At 40.2% G+C, this 23,760-nt stretch overlaps 1 long non-coding RNA gene across 2 annotated transcripts in view; it reads left to right on the top strand.

Moving 5' to 3' along the window:
- The window catches only part of LOC116527414, a 153,572-nt gene that overhangs the window by 16,614 nt on the left and 113,198 nt on the right, over nt 1-23,760 (top strand). Inside the window, exons 1-2 of one of the 2 annotated variants that reach the window (XR_004258536.1) lie at nt 460-548; nt 19,062-19,328. The exons of the other annotated variant lie outside the window; for it this stretch is intronic. This is a non-coding gene — a long non-coding RNA (uncharacterized LOC116527414). Of the gene's footprint in view, nt 1-459; nt 549-19,061; nt 19,329-23,760 lie in introns of those variants that run through there. 2 annotated transcript variants of the gene reach the window in all.

The following is a 23,760-nucleotide window of genomic DNA, read 5'->3' as shown; positions in this document are numbered from 1 at the left end:
GACCAAGGGCACAGGTACCCCAGTGCTGTGAAGTATGAAAAATACCATTTGAAGATGAGGTAAAAGGTAGTGGTTGAATGTGTGGGTCCTGCCGTCAGACTGCCTGGGTTCAAATTCAGGATTCACCACTTTCAAACTGGAGGATGCTGGGGAAATGACTTGGCTTCCCGATTAGTATAATAAATGTGGATAATAACAGCACCTCCCTCATGGATAGGCTTGTTGTCAGGGATAGCTGAGTTAATCGTGTGAGCCACATAGAATGTACTGGTATGTAGTCAATGCTGTTTACTGATATTATTTCTCTTCCTTTTTTAAAAAAGCTTTATTGGCTGACCTGAACTCCCTGCATCCTACTCTGTAAAGCCTTGGAAAGATGGGCAAATGCTCTGCGACAAGCCACCAGGGCAGACTGGTACTGGGAAGACCCCACTACACAGTGGGCTCTGTCCCTGGCTGGAAAGTTGCAAGTCAGTCTACCTCTCTGTGGTCTAGCTTCCACTCCTACAACTCTTTATCCCTTGAGGAGCTTCTGGAAACTAAAAAAGGTGCATAATCAAAACCAAAAGAAGACATTGGTTCAATGATTCCCAAGGGCTCAGGATCATGTTTCTGTTGTTTCTTTTCGAATAGACAAAATTCTCAGAGTGTTCAGTAGCTACACACACACACACACACACACACACACACACACACACACACACATTCCACACAGAAAACTAACATCCCCACAATGTTGTATGCATCAGGAAAAGCAAATGTTTTTACCACAGGCTGGGCTATGCTTCATCCTCTTAAACTAGCATCTTGAGGTCTTTGCAGAAGCCATTTTATAGATGCCTACACTCATCCCCTTTACTTGCATTCTCATCCTGAGGGTATTTTAAGGAGTCAAAATAAAATGTACTTAGGTGTGTGTGAGAGACAGAATGACAGACCACAAGAGAAGGCTAGGGCTTTGTAATATTTAGATAATGATGAAACTGAAACAGCTGATGCAGAGTGCAGTAATTATATTGGATACTTTATTATTTGGGTTTACCTTTGCTCAGTAGTGAATTATAAGCAGTCTACTAGGTGAGAGGTTTGGCTTCCAAAATGATCAGCTGGTGCAGGATGGAACTGCAAGACCATGTCACCTGGTAAAAAAAATAATAATACACAGCAACTTTAGGATCTCCTAATTGGAAGCTTCTTTTCGACAACAAAAGTTGCCAGGATATCTGCTGCCCCCTAACTGGTACCATGAAGAATAGCACATAACTTTTTAAGAAGCAAAGTCCAATTCAGGTACGGTTAAGTTGGTAGCTAAGTCTACCTCCTAAGTTATGGTTGTGAATTTGGCCTTTTCCGTGAACCTGTTGCAACTAAGGCAAAACCATCGGGTAGAGTCCTGTTTCCTGTTTTGCTTCTGTCTTTTCCTGACAGCGAGGCACTCCTGATTTGCAGCAGCTGCCTAGGTAGAACAGGGTTGACCAAAGCACTTATCACCAACACAGACTGTTAATCATGTGACTAGAGAATATTCTTGCCGGGGGTCATTCAAATTTCCATAACCTTCTTCTATGGAAATTTCTGAGAGACCCAGAAAAGGAAAGTAACCATGAGGGAAAGTGAATCCTGCAGATTTGAACATTCCAGACTTACCAGGTGATCCAGCTGTCTGTCAGTAGGAAGAGGTTGAGGCGCCCCCTTCTGGCGCATATGAATAGGAAGAAACCCTGTGTAGAAAGAAACTGTAGCAACTGGGCACCTTCTCTGTGATCCGTCCACTCCCAATACCAAAATGGTTGCTTTTTAAATGACATCCACCCTAAGTTTAAAAAGACATGCATTATTTGTATAAAATGTGAAAGATGTAGAACAAAAAACGTAAATCACATATAATCATCCCTCCCAGAAATAATCATTATTAAAATGTCTGTGTATATGTAAAACAAAATTACAATCCTACTATAATTCTGTATATTGATATTTTTCACCTATCATTGTATGTTGAGCATTTTCAATGGTCAAATTATTTCTTAAAATATTAAGGACTGGGGAGTAACCTTTCAAACAGGTGTGTCTTTATTTTTAAACCAGTCCACAATTATTGTATATTAAAGTCATTTCCCAAATTTTGCAAGTGTAAGTGTTGCATCCATGCTCTTATATGTTTAAATGCATCTCTTATTAGTTCCTTGAGATAACTTCCTAGAAGTTGAATCACTGGACCTAAAAATATGGACGTATTTGGGCCAGACACGGTGGCTCACTCCTGTAATCCCAGCACTTTGGGAGGCCAAAGCAGGTAGATCACTTGAGGTGAGGAGTTCAAGACCAGCCTGGCCAACATAGTGAAACCCTATCTCTACTAAAATTACAAAAATTAGCCAGGTGTGGCAGCACGTGCTTGTAGTCGCAGCTAGTCAGGAGACTGAGGCAGAAAAATCACTTGAACCCGGGAGGTGGAGGTTACAGTGAGCCAAGATGGTGCCACTACAATTCAGCCTGGGCGAGAGTGAGACTTCATCTGAAAAAATAAAAAAATAAAAAATAAATTAAAATGTGGACATATTTAAGATCTTCATATATGTTACCAATTGCCCTCCTGGAAGATTTTACCTGTTACATTCCAACCAATAGTGTAAGGACATCACTCTTTCTCTGTGTTTAGGTATGGATGTTATCAAAATTCTCTCCCACCCAGGGCAAATATGGTATATGCTTTGTTTTAATTTGAATTTTAAAATTATTATTTAAAATGGACATTTTGTGGTACCTTTGCACAACTTTCTTTTGAGTCATTGTTCATGTTATTTGCCCATTGTTTCTTTTATTAATAAGAACCCTATTCTTATTTTTATATTTTCAATAAAATTTCATCATATATACATTTATATTATCTATAGTAAAGTATATTTTATTATTAATGAGAACTTTTTATATTAAGGACCCTAACCTACTGTCTGCTACATATTATTATAATTTTTTCCCTGTTAGTTCCTGGCACTTTAATTTTGTTTATATTAATAGTATTTCAGACCAAAAGAGAGTTTACATTTTTATATAAACTAATCTGGGAATTGCTATCTTTATACTGAGGCTTCTCCATCAGGAAATCAAATTGATATTTATGTATATTTCCCACTAAATATTTTTTGGCACTTTGTTATTTAATCCAACATATCTGGAATATATTTTGGCATGCAAAACAAGGAAGAACTATGACTTTTAAGAAATTTTTCCAAAGATTGAATGAGCACCATTTATGAACTTTTCACTTTGGAATGCCATTTTCATCACTTATTGTATGTGTACAAATACGAGCACTAATTTCATTCAATTTATCTGTAGTGTGTTGCTAAGCTTGTGATCCCATTTCATTCGTATCTTTTTCCAGTTTTAATGTTGTTCCTTTCGCTCTAGTTCTGTTCTATCCCAGGTCTTTTTATGTATGTGACTCAAGTCCACGACCCAACAGTTATCTTGATTAAAATATTATTTGCAAATGCCAGGGCTTCGTAACAACTGTAGATCATTCTAGGTTTTACTCTACCTGTAGTTACTCAAACTTTGTCATTTAATGATAGCATATCATTGAATAGTGTGTTTGTTTGTTTGCTTTTTGAGACAGAGTCTCGCTCTGTCATCCAGTCTGGAGTGCAGTGGCATGATCTCGGCTCACTTCAGCCTCCATCTCCTAGGTTCAAGCAATTCTCGTGCCTCAGCCTCTTGAGTAGCTGGGACCACAGGCACGCACCACCATGCCTGGCTAACTTTTTGTATTTTTAGTAGAGATAGGATTTCACCATGTTGTTCAGGCTGGTCTCGAACTCTGAGCTCAAACACTCTGCCTGCCTCAGCCTCCCAAAGTGCTAGGATTACAGGTGTGAGCCACTGTGCCCAGCCTTAAACAATGTTTTTAATTAAAATAGCTTCTTCCTAATTGTAAAAATAATATGTGTTCACTTTTCAAGTACAAGCACCATGGAGGAAAAAAGAAAGGAAGAAAGAAAAAGAGGAAACAAAGAACGAGAGAGAAGGAGGAAGGGAAAAGAGGGAGAGAGGGACAGAGGGCTCCTACAATTTAATCATCCAAAGAAAACCAGAAACAAAATCATGGTTTATGTCTTTCCAGAAATGGAAAGATCTTTCCTCATTTCAGGAACATTTTCTTCTATTGCATTTTTGACAAGTGTTTTTGTTTGTTTCTAAAATTTTCTCGAATGTGTAAATTGTTGATTTAAAGACTCTTTAGTTTTGAGTGTGCTCTTTAGCTTTCTTTACTCTTTTGTTTCGTTTCTTCTTGTTAGTTGAGGAATTTATGCATAAGCCCTATGTTGCTGTTTATTCTTTTCTGTTAACTCGTTTTTGAATGGAATAAGACAGCAGGTCTACTGTTTGCCCTAAAATAGCATGGACGTGTTCTCATCTCTCCTCCTTTTTACTTCTCTAAACACCATCTACATCTCCTCTAAGGGCTGGGTGCTGATGGCCCCTGGGGCTTAGGACAGGAGCTGGGGTCATGGGTCGGAGCTTTCTGGTGACCCTGCAGCCAGGGCCTGTCCTGGCAAGTTAGGAGCGTGTCTCTTCTGCTGGAGGAATATCATTCAGGTCTCAGCTTGTTCCCTAGTTTTGGAATGGACTGGATTAGAAAGATGTTGGAGTTTGCAGCCTTTTTATTTTGTACTGCTGCGTGTATTTAATTCTTCATCATGTCTCATGCTTACTGCTCTCCCTCCTTATTTCCTTTTCTTACCTGTGACAAAGCCTCTGTTCCTCCATCCTTTCGATGTAAGCTTATCCCACCATTAACAAAACTTAGGAAACTAAAATCACTCATGCACTGCAGTCTCGGCAGATGCTCACACCTGACTCATTCTCTTGTTTTTGTGTCCTTCCCCTGATGGCTGCTACAGCCATCTGTTGGCTGGCTGCTCCCTGGTCCCCACTTGGACCCTGCTTCCCTGCAGACCCTTGCATATAGACTCTCTCTGTGGGACACATTCTCCTCCCAGCCTATTCTCTTGGGCGGGACCTAAAACAGCCCCAGGCCTGCCTTCCCTCCCATATACACCCCGCTAGGTCCATGGGAAACTCATGCATTTCTAGCCCACTATTGGTGGGAATGTGGTTTCTTTACAAACATAGCCCTCTCCTCCTTTTATCCTTTACCTTGCCATAGACCAATTTGCATTTTTTGAGGCATGAATCAAGCATCAGTATCCAGGGTCCCTCAACTATAGAAGGTGCTGTCGAAGCCTGTTATCTTCCTTGAAGTTGAAGAAAGTTAATTAACCCTTCCCTAGAGCTGGGATTCAAACACACCTGGCAGGTGCATCTTCTGAAGGCACCTCCCAAAATCCACCCCCAACTTTCTCTCCATTCTTTTAAACTTTTATATTCTCAACATCTCACCAGAGTCTCAAAGATAATGGAATTTCTTCTCAGACATCTACTTTAAAGATTCCTTTGCAATAGTCCATATCCCTTCACTCTGGTATCTGACAGCTGTCTAGTATGTTGGCCGCTGGGTTAGAATTTCAATTTTAAAACATTATACTAGTTTTAAAACATTAAACATTTGTTTTCTATTACTGCTTGAGTGAAAAATAAGCCTTTATTGATTTTGAGGCATCATCATTTTGGGATCTATTTCTTCTAGCAAGTATTACCTTCAAGAGAGAGAAGAGCAGAAGATGAGAAACTTAAAGGCAGAGCCTTGGGAACCTTCATATTTACGAGGTGAGTGGAGGAAAAGGAGACCATGAGGAGCTTTGGGAAGAAGTCAGATGTGTAGGAGAAAAACAAGTAGGGAATATTATCAAGGAAGCCAAGAAAAGTGAGAGTTTTAAAGTGTCACATGACAGACAGTGTGGTCAAGTAAGACACTGACAGAAAGGCCCACTAGATCTGGTAGTACTCGAAGCAGAGCTGGTGCTAGGCTGAGCAGACCAGCTTTGTTCCTTGGGGACAGATTTTAATGGGAGGAGGAGGGGATGAGAAGACTAAGGAGATGTACTCTGTCAAAAGTTGTGAAGACGAAATTGAGTAATGACTAGAGAAGGACACACTGAGGATTGAGAGAAAGCCCTTTTAAATTTTAAGATAAAGATTTAAGGTTGTCTTCTGAGAGAAGTGAGCTGGTAAAGGTAAATAATTTTACAATATGAGAGGAGCCAGGGAAGCGAGTTTCCTGCTTAAGTGAGAAATGACGGAGTGATTTCAAAATAGACCCACGTTCACACCAGTTCTTGCCACCTCCATCATTGCCCCTCGGGCCAACCTGCCGTCCCTGTTGACCTAAATATACCACCACACCTGAATAGCTGCAGCAGCCTCCTAGCAAATCTCCCTACTCCCATTCTTGCCCCCATAGACTATTGGGAATCCAACACTCAAAATGACCCTTTCAAAAATGCAAGGCAGATGAGGTCTCTCCTTCGCTCCTACCCTTCCATGGCTTCTCTCATCGCTCACTATTGTGGCCAGAGAGAAGCTATGTGACCTGGCCACATCCCTCACCATGTCTTCTTCTCTGTTTCTCCTTGATCTCAGTCTTCCTCCCATGTGAACCCCCTTGCTATCCTTCCAACAGAATGAGCTTGTGCATGTCCCAGAGCCTTTGCTCTTGACGTTGCCTCTGCCAGGAATTTCATAATTTTCCATCAGACACCCTCACAGCTCACTCCCTGACTTTCTTGTTATTTGTCTGCAGATGACTGAAGCCTTTTTGGACCACTCAATATAAAATAGCAATGGACTCCACCCTGGTACACCCTAACACCCAGCCTGTTTCATTTTTCTCTGTTATATTTATCACCATCTGAGGTCTTTGTTTATTGTCTATGTGACAACACTAGAATGAGGGCAGAGACATTTTCTTAACAGCTAAATCTTGGCACCTAAAACTGTCTGGCATGTAGTAGTTGCTCAATAAATATTTGTTGGCTGATGACTTAATCCTAAGCATAGGTGGTAGGATTAGACTTAAATGAAACAAGAAGAAAAAATAAAGTGTGGGCATGGAGAGACATGATGATAACTGACAGAGAAGGGAATTAAGAGAATTTTCATCTTACTGATTTCGCTGTGAAAAAGAAGGTAAGCTCATCTTCTACGAGAGATGTCAAAGCTGGTGAACGTGGTGGGGTGGAAGGCTTGAAAAGACAGGTGAAATTTTATAACGGTGGCAGAAGGGGGTAGGAGGTGAGGGGGACTCCGAACACCTCCAGGCATTCTGGAAGACGTTGAGACTGAACGCACTGAAGTTTCAGGAACACCAAACCACATAGTTGTTCTGTCTTACCTAGAAGAGTTCTTTACCGTAAGGTGTAGAAGAGAGAAGGTCAGTTGATTAGATACAGCATTGCTGTTCAGTAGAACTTTCTGCACTCATGAAAAGGTTCTACAGTCTGTACCAAGCAGTCAAGTAGCTGCTGGCCACATGTACTTATGGAATATTTGGGATGTGGCTATTGTGACTGGCTGCACATTACATAGCACTCATAGGGCGACCCAGACTCAGGTTCTGGCAGAGCAGGAGCTGAGAAAGGACAAGAAAGAATGGGAGTAAGAGGAAATGTCAGTAAAGAAACTGAGCAGTGCCCTCAGGAATGAAGCAAAGCCAGAAAACAACCAGGTTGTAAAAAATAGCATCATCCAGGAATCAGAAATATTGATGATGTGAAATGCAGGTATGTTGAGAGAGAGTGAGAGCTGATAGGCACTGGTTCTCCGAAAATGGAATACTGAAGATGCGGATTTCAAAGGACAACGCGTTGTGGATAGTGAAACAGCCCAGCGCGTGGTCGTGGGATGTGTTTCTTATGTGGAGTGGTTGTGAAAGTCTTTGCTGTTAAGAGATTCAAAAGCCTGTAAGAGAGGGTTAGCTGAATTAAAAACCTGGGCTACATGTCAGGCACAAAGACGCATAATGGAAAAACCACAACCTTAAGGCTGTTTTTGTATGAAGGTGGAAATGTAATGAAGATGACGCTCTGTTAGTTATTGTTGATCAAGCACTCATTTCTGCTAGGCTTGGAACAAAGTGCTTGATGTAAGTGTAATACTCTTTCACCCTTCAAATAACATTTTGAAACAGGTTTCCTTATTACTGCCAATTACAGATGAAGCCACTGAGGCTGGGAAAGACTAGATAACTTGTCCAAGTGTAATGAAGCTAGGATTTCAATCCAGGCTGCTTGACATAAAAGCTCATGCTGGCTGGGGGCTCATGCCTATAATCCCAACACTTTGGGAGGCTTGAGGTGGTGAATCACTTGAAGTCAAGAGATTGAGACCAGCCTGGTCAAGATGGTGAAACTCTGTTTCCACTAAATAAATAAATAACCTGGCATGGTGGTGGGCACCTGTGGTCCCAGCTACTCAGGAGGCTAAGACAGGAGAATCACTTGAACCTGAGAGATGGAAGTTTCAGTGAGCTGAGATCTCACCACAGCACTCCAGTCTGGGCAACAGAATGAGACTCTGTCACATTTAAAAAAAAAAAAAAAGAAAGAAAGAAAGAAAGAAAGTTCATAGCGTCCAGCACTAAGCTCCATTGCTTTCCTTTTTCTCTCTCTCTCTATTTCATGTTCTCATCTAAGCCTTTGTACTTGGAGCAGCAGTGGTCAGCAACAAAAGTCCTTAGTGGCTATCACCCATCCCCATTGTCATCCATGTCTCCCGGATCAAGGAGCTGCAGGAAAACATATATGCTTGATAGGAGGTGGAATGTCCATGGAGGACCCAGTGTCAGAGAAGTTAGCTGGTGGGCAAGCACTTAGAGTGGAAACTGACAGTTATGGCAGCGATTACAATGGAACAAGTGGGAAAGTAGAAAGGGGTGCAGTGGGAGGAAGAGGGTGGGGATACGGAGCCCACGGGATGAAATTCCTGGAAAGGAAAGGTCCTTGGAAGGCCTTCATCTGGGATGGTGCAAAAGGCTGACAAGCTAGTATTAATTGACCATAAACTTTAATACTTAAAATGTAATATGTATGGCATGTACAATACTCATTTCTCATGCCATGAGAACTGTTTAAGTATAATGCTTACATGTATTAACAGATATTAGAATGGCACTGACATGAGACATTTTTAAATTTAGGAGTGCCTGGTTAGCATGGTAGCAGCCAACCAGTTCTTGCTACACCTGCTTCTGTGAGAGTATTACACAAGATAAAAACTTCCAGAAGCACTGAGATAAGAGTGAGGAAGAATCTTAATCTACATACACAGGTGGTCAGGATAGGTAATTTACTTTATTTTTCTGTGATTGCGTTAAATTCCTACCCTGTCCCTTCAATTTGCCATATGCTAGTAAATAAGCCTCACTCTACTTGAAGTCCTCAAATTTTTTCTGTACCTAAATTCAGGAATGAGGGAAGGTGGATGGGATAGAGCAAAGGGTTGAGAGAGCTTGTCTGTTTTGTCACCGTCTTGAGCTAGAGAGTGTAACTTGTGGCTTAGCACCTATCTTACCTGTGTCCATGGAGAACCTTTCTTCCTGCCTGGTCTAGGCACAGAGCTGACTTATTCCTCATTTTTAACTGTGAGGCCTTTTATTATAATATTTTTCAAGTTCTGGTCAGTATAATAAGGCAAAAAATAAAAATATTGAGCAAAATGCAACAAAGTGATGACAAAATTACCTTTATTTCTTAGTAGATGGTGTGAGTGTGATACAGATATGAGTTTTCAGTGTACAAATTCATATGCAAAACACGTGACATTTCTTTAGTTCTGAAATCAACACAATCCAGTGGGAAGTCTAATCTCTCTTATTTATTTATTTATTTATTATTTATTTGCCCTCCTCCATTCTAAAGTTTCCTGGTCTTGGCAAAGGAAAGTTCCTCTATTCATAGGTTCCCACTGGCTAGTGCTGGAGTGCTAGTGCTCTCCAAGATGTCCCACAAGGACTGAGACCTTGCTGCTCTCCTAGGTACTGCCTAGCCACCTGCAAATCTCCATTGCGCCTGTAAGAGGTGTTCCAGCCTCCCACCCACCTCTTCCTCTCCTCCCTAGGCCATGCCCTGTTCATTTTCCTCTCTGCACTGCTTGTGCCAGGCACCCATCATTGCCTGTTTCAAATTTAGGAAGAGTCTGCCCTGCAGAAGCATCCGAGGCAAAGATACACAATGCCCTGGCTTTCTACCTTTCGTACAAGTAAAACAACAATACAAAAGATAAACACAAACCACCAACAAAACGAATTGTATTTCACCATTGCATGACCACAACAAACCCTAACTACATCAATTCACAAATTTACGTAAGAGTTCAGCTGGATAACAGAACACAATATTTAAAAAATAATATGCCATTTTATAGAACAAAATAATATACAACGCCTAGAAATTATTTTAGAAAATGGTTGTTTCTCTACTCTCCATTTTATAGATGAAAGAAAAAGTGCATAAACAGAGTGACTGGTCCAAATTTACACACCTATACAGTGGCAGGGCTAGACCACAAACCCAAGTCTCTCCAGGTACAAACTCCATGCACTCAATCACTATAGCATACTGCCATAATACAGCGATATATTCCAGTATTATGTTATAGTGATTGGGTGATATATTGAGAGATATGTATATATCTCCCTTCTGCATTTATTGAGCATTTACTATGTGCCAGGCAATTTGCTAAAGACTCTTCAAATATGATATCTTTCAATCCTACAGTATCCACTCACAGAGGTGTTATTAATCCATTTTACACCTGAGGCAGATGAAGAATGTGATAAACTAATTCTTCATTCATTCTTCAACTGTAATCTGGCTTATTCCAAGAATGCCATTAAAATTGTTCTGACAAATATTACCAATAATCTCTACAGACATTTCAGTGTTACCTTTTTGAGTGATCGCATCTACTTCTTGGTTTTAACTGATAATGCTGGTAATTCCCAATCTCTCTCTGGCACCACCTTTTATCTGAGCTGCAGACTCACACAAACAACTGTATATTAATTTTATCCATTCAGGTGTCATTTAGGCACCTTCAACGCAACATGTTAAAATTTAACCAATTTCTTTCTCCCTAAACAAGATCCTACTTTTGAGATTTGATCTCAGTTATTGGTGTCCAATCACCCAAAAGTTCCTTCTTGACAACTTTCTCTTCTCCACAACCAAATACAATCAATAACCACATCAGAACCATTTACATTCTCTGTAGTTTTAAAGGACATTGTAGGTTAGGACCTTAGTAAAGGACAGGACATTGTAGGTTAGGACCTTAGCCCAGTTTCTAGCACAGTGAAAACTCTCAAGAAATGTTGGCTATTATTTTTACTAATATATAAACAATAACAATAGCCACTACCACAACAGAGACACACTGACTGTGCCACTGCAGACCATGGGTGTTAATTAGATGCTAGACATTTTGAATTAATGTCCCTATTGTGTCTTTTCTCCTTCATATCTCCATATCTTTGCTCTGTGTTTAGAGAGACTTCTTCAACGTAACTATCTCTCCTTTTACTTTTGTTTTAACCAATATTTTTAATCTGCAAAAGCATTTTAATTGCTGTTTCCTTTCTGTCTTTGGGTTTAATTTCTTTTAAAATATTCTAAGAACACTTTTTCAAGGTGCCTTTAGAAAAGACACTTTTTCTTTGGTGCTCTGAATAATTTGTTTTCCACATCATCTAGTTTTTTGTTTGTTCACCTTTCAAAACTTTGGTTTTCCTCATGCCTAGTGATCCTAGGTTTGTCCCTTTGTATACAAGATGGAGTATGCTAATTGCCATAGTGGGCATGTTAATTACCAGAGCTAGAGTGAGTACCTTTTGCTGTTGTCTAAGTAGGTTTGTTTTCTGTCCACTAATTCTTGACAGAAAACATGAGTAGGTGATTTTGTTTGGTTTATTTCTCTTTATCTTGAACCCTATGCCTAAAAGAGTATCTGGCACATAAGGGCACCCCAAATAAAAGCACATTGTTGTTGAAGGGCTTTTCTTACTGTAGTTGACAAGATTGTTAGTGGAATCTAAAGAAACTTCTAATGAAACATAGGCACTAATCTAGTCCTGGAAAAAAAAGAGGAATGTATTTTAAGCATGGTCAAGCCTTCAAGCCAATGTTCTCTTATTTTTTCCTGTTTTTATTATAGAAATTTCCCAAAGTCAAATTAAAACAGAAAGGGGCAAGTTGATCTGATAACTCATACTCTCTGCTTTAAGAATTAGATATGAATCCTGATTCCATTTCTATTAGTGAGATCCTGAGATACATCCCTTAACTCTCTAAATCTTAGTTTCTCTAAATATAGAGGCCATAAATCTTATCTGCTTGCTTCCCAGGGTTTTGTGGGAATTAAATTTATATTTATTTAAATATCTTATATTTCAGTCACCTTAGAGACAATTCATTTTACAAATACACTTTATCAGGTTTTATTTTTAAACTCATAATTGTACCATACCCTAGGTTTATAAGTGTTCCTTCAAAAACAGTGTGAGATAACACATTGTGTTAACTGGCACATATCAGAGAATGTGTTCCTGGGTTGTCAGACATGAATCAAAACTTGATTGGTCAAATTCTCAGGTAATAATCTTCTAACCTTAGCGCTCTATTGATTTCACTCCTCCATGGCCTTCTGTTTGCTTCTGGAGAAGTCTAAAGTCGGCCTGATTTTTTTGCTGCTCTCAAAGTTAGCTTGTCTTTTTATTTCCTTCATGGATACTTCTCAGCTCTGTTTTATTTTGTTTTTATTTCTCTTCATAATACAAAAACTCACCATGGTGGAATGATATGTGGAATTTTCTATGAACATTTCCTGAAACATGTTTAGCCCTTTTCAGCCTGCACACTTTGGTTTCTTTTAGCTCAAAAAAGTTTTCTTGCAATTAGTCTGGTTTCCTCTCCATTTCCAGGCTTGGCCTTCCATTTTATGAACCCCATATCTTTCCTCTGTGAGTCTTTGTCTCTCGGTATATTTCTTCTTTTTCCTGGAAGAGCTACAGAAGTGTGCCACTCTCATCTGTACGGAATTTTATTCAATACCCATTTTGTCCTTTATAATCTCTAGTACAGATTTTAATTCTGCAATTGCAAATTTTTTATCAATTGCAATCGTTTTTGTCTCACTTGGCACTTTTTTATCCTGGAATTATTGGACTACTTTTCTTAGAAATGGGGTCTCACTTTGTCACCAGGCTGGAGTGAAGAGTGGGTAATCATAGTTCCCTGCAGCCTTAAACTCCTGGGCTCAAATGATCCTCCCACCTCAGCCTCCTGAGTAGCTGGGACTACAAACATAAACCATCACATCTGGCTAATTTTTTTAAAAGTTTCTTTTTAGAGAGGGGGTCATGCCATTTTGCCCAGGCTGGTCTTGAACTCTTGGCCTCAAGTGATCCTCGTGCCTTAGCCTCCCAAAGTGCTGGGATTACAGGAATGAGCTACCACACCTGGCCCCTTCTTCTTTCTGATGAGAAGTTCTGTTCATGAGTCAATGCATACGTTAGCCAGTCAGGCCCCAGGAAATCAGAGTTAGTGAAAATATCATTCAAATCCTTGGTTTGGTTGTTTGGTTATTAAAGGTAACCAAAAAGATAACTAGGAGATGGCTTTTCTATGAAACAATGAGACAATTCTATGTTCTTTTACCCCTGCAGTAGTTCTAAGGAAAAGGAGGTCATAAGCAAGGTTGTCATGGAGCATTTTGACCAACGACTATTCCTCCTTCTAATACATGATAAGATTCTGGACAAGAACAAAGGCCCAGACTTTTCTCACCTTTCTCTGTCTCACATGCACCTTTCCAGCCCATTCCCCTTTATTCATACCTTTATTCATTCTCTTCTAGCCCTCCTGTTTCAATTCAAAATGAGGCAGAATACATCAATGCTTAGTGGTTATTCCCAATCACAGTGATCTCTATCAAGTAAGTAAAAAGATGCGTCCGATTAATAATGTTTTAAAACATAATAGCAAAAAAAAAAAAAAGACCCACATAGAATTCTAACTAAACCGTTAGAGTTACCATTAATGATCATAGCAATTATTAATGTTTTCATGTTCATAACCAGCCTGAGACTTGGTTTTCTGAGCAAAAGTCATCTCATAGTTTGTAAACTTGCCACGAAGTCATAGACTGACGGCCAGCAGGGTCCTCGTGAATCATGAGTTCCGCCATGTCCCAGAGCTGCCAAAATGTAGCTCTTCCCCACACTTTCCACAGGAACCGGGGGTGCCTCAGCCTTTGGAAAGCTACCTCGTACTCTGTCCTCACTCAATAAACCCTGCTTAATAATGACAGTGAGAATATGTATTCCATCTCACTTTTCTCCTGAACACTTCTATTTAGGGAGCCACAGATATTTCCCCGAGACATTTATTCCATTGCCCAATTGGCGGCACAGTCAAAGAAATTTTCCTACAGCCTCCCTTGAATGTTTCCATTTTCTTTTTGCAGCTCAGCCCGTTTCCCCTTGTCTTGTGCATGGATACTACCCCAAACTATGTTGGTGGTTAAGAAGTCACGCTGGGAGGACATTGCCTCAAATTTCTTGTTTCCAGGTAGTCTAGTCAAGTCCAAGAATATGTTCCTGGATTCTAGGTACGAGCTGAGCTTGGTTTGCAACCACTCATTATGAGAAAAAGAAAATTGTCTACTTACTTATTTTTAAATGTTGGAAGCTCTCCTGAGGCAGAAGACTGGGGAGCTGCTGAGCCGTGTGGAGTGGCCAGGGGCAGCGGCTGCCTAACTGTGGTTGTAGGATGGCCTCTTTCCCTGCTAATAACTAGGGGATCTGCAGGAATGATTAACTGAGTTTCCAAAGCCCCTTCCTCCTAGGGTGTGCTCTTCAGAGTCCAACTACAGTGTCATGAGTCTGTGCACGTGAGCCCACAGAGATGGTTATAAGTGTATATGGCCTTATGTGTGTAAATGCAGTTCACCAACAATTGTGTTTTAGAGAGGCACTAAAATGCCAGCTCAGATCTGTCTTATCCAGTAGCTCCTGTGCTTACTTCCCCAGCATGAGTTCTTCCTCTTAGAGCTGTGAGTGGGATCAGCTTTATGAGATGTCTGAGTTACAAACAGTTCACCTTTGACATGACCCCCAAAGTCCTCCCTTCCCAAAGAAACTACCTCATGGCAAGAAATATCTGCTAAAAAATTTACTCTTCTAGATTTAAGGAGTGATTTCTCAATGTGGCAATGTCCCTGAGATTAAAATTCAGGGATATTTCTGTTGATCTGCATTAACTCCTTTGATAGAGGTTAGGAATACAGCTCTGAGTAAAACAGCCAACATCCCCTTTTTTGCAGGAAAAAAGCAGACATTAACAGAACAGGGAACTCATGGAGTCAGCACTCCCGGGGACAAGACAGCCAGATTTTCCTTAAAAGGTGACCCCAGGGCCGAAAACCACAGGAGAAGTAGACATTTTCTCAACAACAATATCTTGAGGTCATAATCATAAGTAAAAAACAATGCATCGAATGTGATTAAAGCTTATATTTTTCCCTAGCAATTACAACAAATAGGATTCAGTCTGAGTTTGGCAACAACCCCTCCCTCCCACCACCACTACCACGGAGCCACTGGAGTCATATTCATAGTTCCCACTCCACAGGCTTTGAAAAGGGTGCAGTAACTCACCCGTGGTCACACAGCTACTCGGTAAAAGAATAGCAAATAATAAACGAGCATCAATGAGCCTTCCAATTCCGACTCCAGAAAACTTTCGAACACAGCCTTCAGAGAAATTGGCTGGGGAGTGGAGGTAAAAAGAGAGATTAACCTAACCTCAGATGCCCAACTTCAGCAGTGGGCCTTGGTTTTATAAAGAAATGCAGGTTTGAAAGAAAAAAAAAATAGTATAATGGAAAGGTTTCAGAGACATATCCAAGTTCAAATCCGAGCTCTGCCAGTGATTAGCTCTAACCTTGGGCAAATAATTTAACCCAACTATAATATATGACTCTATCCAAGCCAGCAGGGAGATTAACTGAGCTGCTAGAAGACACAGAATTAGTACCTGATACATGTTCTCATAAATATATCTTCTTTCTCCTTTAATCTCCTTTAAAAGAAAAGATGTAAAGCAAACATGTTCCTTCACAAGAGAGGCATTAGAAAAAATACTCCAAATAGCCAACCAGCTGTGGAGCCCTCAGGACCAAGAGGGAGATTCAAATATTAATAATACTGGGAGGCAGGAGGGTACCCATGGATGATGCCTGCTCTCCCCTGATTCAGCTCCAGGAGCCAGGGAGAGTTAATGCCCACGACAGCGGCAGGAAATCTAAATAGGGTTTGTTCTAGAAGAAACAGGAGACAAAAAATAAGGACAATAAATTGGGTAAGTAAATGAACTAGATGGACGTAGGACCCTCTGCTGTGCTCCTCCTGGGTACCTTGGCTCTGTTTGCACCTCATCTGTCCCGTGACTATGCATGTCACTGCCGTGATTGTCTTTTCTGACAGATAAAATGTTTAAAGGCATATCTGGGGCCCTCCCAGGGTACATGTTTATCTCAACGTAAAGTAGATTTCTGGTCAAATTTCTGCTTCCAGTTTGCTCTCCTCCATATACTTTTTTTGATCCAATTTTAACTCGTGCGACTTCATAATAATTTATGTTCCTTTCTAAGACTCCTGAAATCTCTTTATGAAAAGACAGGTATAAGTGAAGAAAAACAAGGCAAATAAGTAAACATTAGCTTTAATACGTTGTTTTTCACAATCCCACTTGCCAGCCCTCAGGCTGTTTCTAAATCCAGCTTCTGAAGCTCTAAGTGCCTACTATGGCTCATGGCTGTTATGGCATTCCAAGCGAAGTTTCCTTTAAACAAGAAAAAACTATAAAAACCCCCAAGTTAAAAACCAACAAGCAAGATCTTATTCTTAGATTGTCACTGCTGCCCTGGGTTGGGCCTTCACTGCAGCAAGGCGCGGGCCATTGTTAGCTGGTTTACTTCAGAATCATCCCCAGCCCCATTATTTTGGGGCCACCTCCTCCATAAAACCTGGAAAAATAAAATGCACATTTCCCCAGCTTTCTTTGTAGGTAGCAAGCCCATGTGGCTTAGTTACGGCCAATGAAGCCCATCATTTCCTGATGGAAGTATAGAAGAAGGTGCCAGCAATTTTCTTTTTCTCCTTACTTGAACACAGATGAGATGGCTAGAGCTGGAGCAGCCATCTTTTGACACTGAGGCAATAAGCTATCATACTGAGAATGGCAAAGCGGAAAGATAAAAAGAGCAATTCCTGTACTGTCTGGCTCCAAATGTATTGTTAACTGAGACGTATAAGCCTCTGCTTGGCTAAATTAGTATTAGCCAAGTTTTCCACTCCTTGAAGCCAAAGGCTTTCTCAACTAAGATAGATACAAATATAGATATAGATTAGATATGGATGTGGATGTAGATATAGTTACACTTATAAGCAGATATATTTATCTCTAGAAAGCCATTCTTTTTCAACACAGGCATGTATAAGAAAATACAGTTTAATTACTCTATACAGTATGAATCTATAGAACAAATTATCCTCTGAACTCAAACATGCATGCATAGTATCTCCAGGTAATTTTCTTTAAGATGCTCTACAAAATAGGACATCTAAATCCACAGCAATAATAGGAAGACAGACACAAATTCCATGCCAACTCATTTTCCCTGAAGATACAGTTTAGCTGCATGAGAAAAGTGATCCTTAAATCTAGAAAGAATCTTAAGATGAGGTTAAAGTAAGAGAACCTCAGATTACTCTAAGAATACACAGCTTTCAATCCCAAACCAGTCACTCTCAATTTCAACAAGAAAATTAGAAATGTGTTCTTATTCTTGTCACTGCCATCTCAAAGCCCCAATAGATTGATGATGCAAACAACTTTGAGGACTTTTTTTTTTTATTCAAACTGCTCCTGGTTAAGCCAGGCTGGCTGACCCACATGTCTATCAGCTGCTACGTCCCCTTCTCTCTACTTGTTCCCTCACTCGTGGGGTGCTTTCTTGTGCTCACACAGTCCTGGAGATAAATTTTTGGATCCATTTCTCAACTGACATCCGCCTCTGCCCTGCTCCTCTGACTGTTGAGAACATCCTGATTCACCTTCTGGTATTTTGGACCTCAGCTCTCTCCTAATTTATGAGCTCAGTCACTCTTCCATTGTGACATTCTCCTAGAACAAACTGCAGTCCCAGCTTAGCTGGAGTGAGAGAAGAGGAACTCCAGCCCAACTCCAGCAGAAAAGCTCCATTTGCCCTCTGTCGCCAGTAACAGAATTTCAAAGATAGTGAAGCCAGAGGTGAAAGGGTAAAGAGTGGGAGCCACATCACTTTGCTTCTGGTCATAAATTGCCTCTGTTTTCATCTGTGGAACAATCTTTGTGTAGGGAAGGGAGGACAGCATACCATGCTGGACACAGATGAGACCATCTTGAATTGGTTTCCTGAAATGAAAAGATGAGGACATATATTGTAAAGGGAGGCTTCTGGGCCTTTTCTGAAGGAAATGATCCAATCAGAGGGACAGAACAAAAACTGATTATATGAAGCTGACCTTATGATCATGATGAGATTAGAAGCAACCCTATGTTCCTCTCCCCTCCTGTGCCATCACCACTTAGGCTCCAGCAGTGATGATAGAGCAACTGTCCCCATAATCCATATCATAGAATGCCATTAGTTACAGGGATTGGGATTCAATAAAGTTAAAGTAGGCTTAGGAGATCCTGCCTGAGAAATTTAATACATGGGGCCTTATGTATGCTCCAAAGTACTCTGACCAAACTGTGATTATGTTCCAAAGTGGACGATTTCCAAACTGTGCAGCAAAGAGGGCAACCTACCTGATGGAACTGTGTTAGGTAGGTAGGAATACTTGTCATTAGGGATATGAGTGAGTAAGTCTTTGTGTACATGTTTCCATGCAAATAAAGATCACGAAGGAACTACAGCCACCTGCCACTACCCCTTCCTCACTGAACCCTGATTTTGTTCATGCTCACCTTGTATGGCAGGGCAGTCTGGGACTCTTTCCTGCCACAGGGGGTGAATGCCGATTGATCTAGACTAACTATGGTAATTCTGTATCCTAGACCAGTGGTTCACCCAGGAAAAGACACATTACCAATTCTGGCCAGTGAAGTGAACTCCTGGAGTGGTGTTTCAAGCCCTTAAGAAAATGGAAATAAGAAAAATACTCATTTTTCTGTCTCTGAATGTCACCACGTGAGGACATGATACTGGGAACAGCCATCTTGTGATCTTGAAGGAAAAGCCAAGACAATTGCAAAGATGGTTGACGTCATTGAGCTCCTGACTGAACTTCCCTGGAATTTCCTGGTGCCCAGAATTCCTGTCGGGTAAGATCAGACACATCTTTATTTATTAAGCCACTTTTAGCTAGGTTTTATTGTTGCTTGCCACAGAATACATCCTAGGCGATACACAAACCATTCCTAGAGGTACAGAGTCTACAGATGATTGGGTTTGGGTGAAGATGGAGTCACTGAGACTTGTAGGGAAGAAATGCCTGCCTGCATTATAGAAGGCAGACCTTCTGCCTCATCGCTGTGTGTTTTCCGCTCTACCACACTGGCTTAGAGGGAACTGCGTGTTCATGTTAAGGCCATCGGCATTCACTCTTACTTGAATGATTTTCTTATAATGATTATGGATGTCATTTTAAAGAAAATGTTTATCCTGCCTAACCAGGTAATGGGAAATCTTTAGCCACAAGGTTAGAAACTAGACTCAACCTTGAAATTTATTGCCTACACCTATAAACCAAGCCACGGTCAGAGAGCTGAGAAAAAGAGTAAACAATGAGACAGCAGCTGCCGGTCTTTCAGTGATAGATGGCAAGGCTAGATATGGCCAACAATGACACCAAGCCATAAATATTCTATATTTAACCTACAGTGTTAAAGTTATTTGATTTTCATTATTGATTTGTGGACACCTTCATGGTCTTAAATTCTAAATCCTTTATCTTGTACTGCCATGGTATTAGGAAAAAGGGAAAGTGCTTTTTAAAAAAACTCCAATTTGCATAGCTTCTTAGACTTTGGCCTTGCTAGTATTTGCATCCCAAGTGTCATAGAGTTGATACATCTCTGATGTGACTGAAGAATTCCAGCACTGAGCTATTCCTGAGAAGAGACTCGTTTTCTGAGGGCAGGGATTACTGTGTGTCTAGTCAGGGTGAGGTGCAGATAAAGGGAGTTTTTAAATCATAATGTTTCAGAATCTCGCAACTAGTTCTTTAAAAAAAAATCTGTTATAAATAAGTCATAACGTTCTCTTTATAATGCCAGGGCTGCCATCCTTGCCAAAAAAGACTTTTTTGAAGACAGTCTTCTCTTCTCTGTAGCATCCTGAACTCGACCAAAGAAATGAATTCCTGTTGATGGATCACCGTTATTGAGGGATGCTGGCATGATTCCCACTTGCTCCCCGCAAATAATCGTTACTCCAACATAAAAAGTAAATCCAAACCGAAATGTCCTCTGTGTTTGGAAAAGCTGCCATGTTTGGGTCATAGGAGTCCCATCACGGCAAAGTCAGATTATAAAATTATTTGACCCCAGGGCTTACTTCCTCTAGGAGAATCTTGGGTGAAATGTTGACAGCAATGTTGTCACTGTTCACATCTTCCACTATCATTCTGCCACATGGCAACCAAAGCCACACAGAGTTAATCTTATGCTTGGAAGATAGTCTTCCCTCAAGCACTAACAGTACTTGCATTTTCACAACTCTCTAAAACACAAGGTCTTCTTGAAACTTTCCTGAGAACTTCTTTGGACTGTGCCTAGTGACTGCAACCTCACTCATTAACCATCTCATTCATTGGTTGTCCATAATTCAGAGGGTGGCCTCTCTAGTTCCAATGTCATTTCTGTCTTATTAACTCTTTCTCAGATGTTTTCCATTGAAGGATATTTGTCCAGTACCTCCACAGGATTATTTTCCAGTTTATTCAAAATCCTTCTCCAAGAAGTCCAGATGGGAATGAAAATAGAACTTGAGGATTAAGTGTCTGTGGCCACCTTTAGAAAGCCCAACTTTTTGTTTAGAAAGCCCAACTTGCTTCTTAGACAAGAGAATTTCCTTTCCACTTTCAGTGTGTGCTGAGTGAAAATGAAAGAAGTGTGTCTGGGGAGGTATGTCCTCATTTAGACACTTATAAGATCTCATCTCATTTTAGTAAAATTTACATGCATGACTAGTAATTAAGTTTTATTAAATTAGATGTTCTCTTTTTCATTTAAAGATGAGTTTTAATTATATAAAACAACAATTGCTATAAAAATGATTGCATGCATTTATTTGAGCTTTGAGTGCCCTCTACTGGAACAAGAGAAAAAGTAAAAAATCAATACTACCTTGGTCTTGCATAGTTCTGTCCTAACTACTAAGATATTATTATTAGGAAAACAATAATAACAGTGAGAACTCAACATCTCTCACTCACGGCGACTTAATAGTAATAAAATATTTTTCTAAAAATTACTTTAATGCAGACCTAACTGTGTGCATTTTGTGGGTTTTACATTTGTGAAAAGTCCTAGGTGATGCTGACAAGAAGCATCCCTTTAGTTGGTTGGGCTGACCTCTTATGTCTAATGACTGCTTGTCTCTATGCCATGAGTTTTGGGTTTATAGCCATAGCCTCTGGAACGAAGCTGGACTCTGGATCTGTTTTCTCTTCTAAGCCTTTTCTTTCCAAAACCGCGGGTGATTTCAACTTTCATTTGGATGAGGCACTTCACTTCCCAGCTTCACAGTCATTTGATCCCCTCTCCTCTGACCACTTTCCCCCCTTCTCTGCTGTAACTTCATTTGCAGCCACCCCTTGGCCTCTCCGCTCCACCTCTGACCTCCCGTATTCTGCGTGACCTTCCCTGTGGACCGCCAGGTTCCCTCTTTCCATTGCCACCACCATGTCTTCACTCCGGCTCTGCTCATTGTCAATGTGCCCAAGCCTAATCTCCTTCCCTTATCTCTATTGAATCAGACTCTCAGTCCCTTCTTATTTCAATGTATTTCCTAACTTGTCTGGACTTCACGGTTTATTATTTCCACCACACTGTCATCAACACACTCATTTCCACCAACCCTTTGATCTTCTGCTGTATAAGCCTTGCAAATAGTCTATTCTACAGCAGCCTAATGAGTCATTCTGACGGTGTCAGATTTCTAAGCTGCGAAGCACTGCTGAAGGAGGTCGTTTTGCTTTGCTCACTGGGAAATGACAAATTCTTATGGCCAACTTCAGGTGAGACTTCGGGAACACTCGAGAATGTTTTTTTTTTTTTTTCTTTTTTGCTGTTTGCTTGTTTTTTCAAATCCCTCAAGGATTATTCAAACCTTGACTACTTTCTTCATTCTTAAGACTAGCATTGCTTCTCAAGTTTTGGGAAAAATAGAGCCTACTGAATCCTTAATTTACTTACCCTGAACTTTCAAATGTCCCTTTTTTTCCTTCAACTTTTATTTTAGGTTCCGGGGTACATGTGCAGGATGTGCAGGTTTGTTACATAGGTAAACGTGTGCCGTGGTGGTTTGCTGCACAGATCAACCCATCACCTAGGTGTTAAGTCAAATGTGTCTTTATCTCTATTTATTCTTCCCTTCTGCCACAGGAGATTAGTCTCTTCCCTATTTGCTTTTGATTCTATTCCCTCACAGCCCTTCTTAGGTTTTGTTCCAAACGTTTGTTCAATTTTCCGTCTCTTCCCAGGTAGTTCTCTCTTGAGCTCAGAGTATAAACATTCCAGATTCTCCACTGTTCTGCATTGCCCCCAGAAAGGGTCGTCCCTCTCTCAATCTTGACCTTCCACAAACTACTTCGCCACATCTCCCTTGCTTCACTGTGAAGCTTTTAGAAAGAGTAACTTACACTCCTCACTGCTGCTTTTGGGCAACCACTTCCACTTCCACACAACCCAGTTTGGGTTTATTTTTCTATCACTAACTAGAAACGGCTCCCAACAAAGGTAACCAGAGAGGTCTTGGTACCATCAAGTTCTCAGGATTATCTGCTATGTTACTTACCCATCCTTAGCTGATGCTCCAGCGCCTAGTACAGCTACTTTCGCTCCAATTCACTGTTGTGACAGCAGGAAGACAGAAACGACAAGGAAAGGGATATCTCTTGTCTTGAAGGACATGTTCCAGAAGGTGTGCATACCACTTCAACTTGGCATTTCATTGGCTTGAATGTAGTCACATGTCTAACCTATCTGCAAGGGAAGTCCTTATTCTAGTTGGTCATCTGTCTAGCCAAAAATTGGAGGTTCTATTCCTAAGGAGAAAACTGATATTTGGGTATTTGAAATTTGATGCTAACCAAAGATACAAAGAAACTAATGAGACTGAAGGTTTAAAAATGCATATTTTGGCATAACTTTAAGGAATTTTGATCCGATATCTTGTGTAATATCTGCTGTCAGAAAATTATTGATGTTATGATATTAATTATTAATATTAATATATGCCAAATATTTTATTAACATATATAAAGAGAGGACATACTCTTATTTTTGACTCAAAAGTAAATAAAAACATACTAATTTATCATTATATTAATATATATTTTATGTGTTTACACTTAAAAAATAATTTTAACAGACACAGTGTTAATAACTACAACACTCTTACATTTTTCTTTTTTTAAATTTTTTTATTTTTTTAATTTTTTTCCATTTATTTTATTGCATTTTAGGTTTTGGGGTACATGTTAAGAACATGCAAGATTGTTGCATAGGTACACACGTGGCAGTGTGATTG

The sequence above is a fragment of the Sapajus apella genome, unplaced genomic scaffold (genome assembly GCF_009761245.1).
Source record: "Sapajus apella isolate SASKATOON/1434 unplaced genomic scaffold, GSC_monkey_1.0 scaffold54, whole genome shotgun sequence".
NCBI lineage: Eukaryota > Metazoa > Chordata > Mammalia > Primates > Cebidae > Sapajus > Sapajus apella.
Note: the sequence above shows the minus strand (reverse complement) of the source record. Positions and strands in the feature narration are given on the sequence as shown.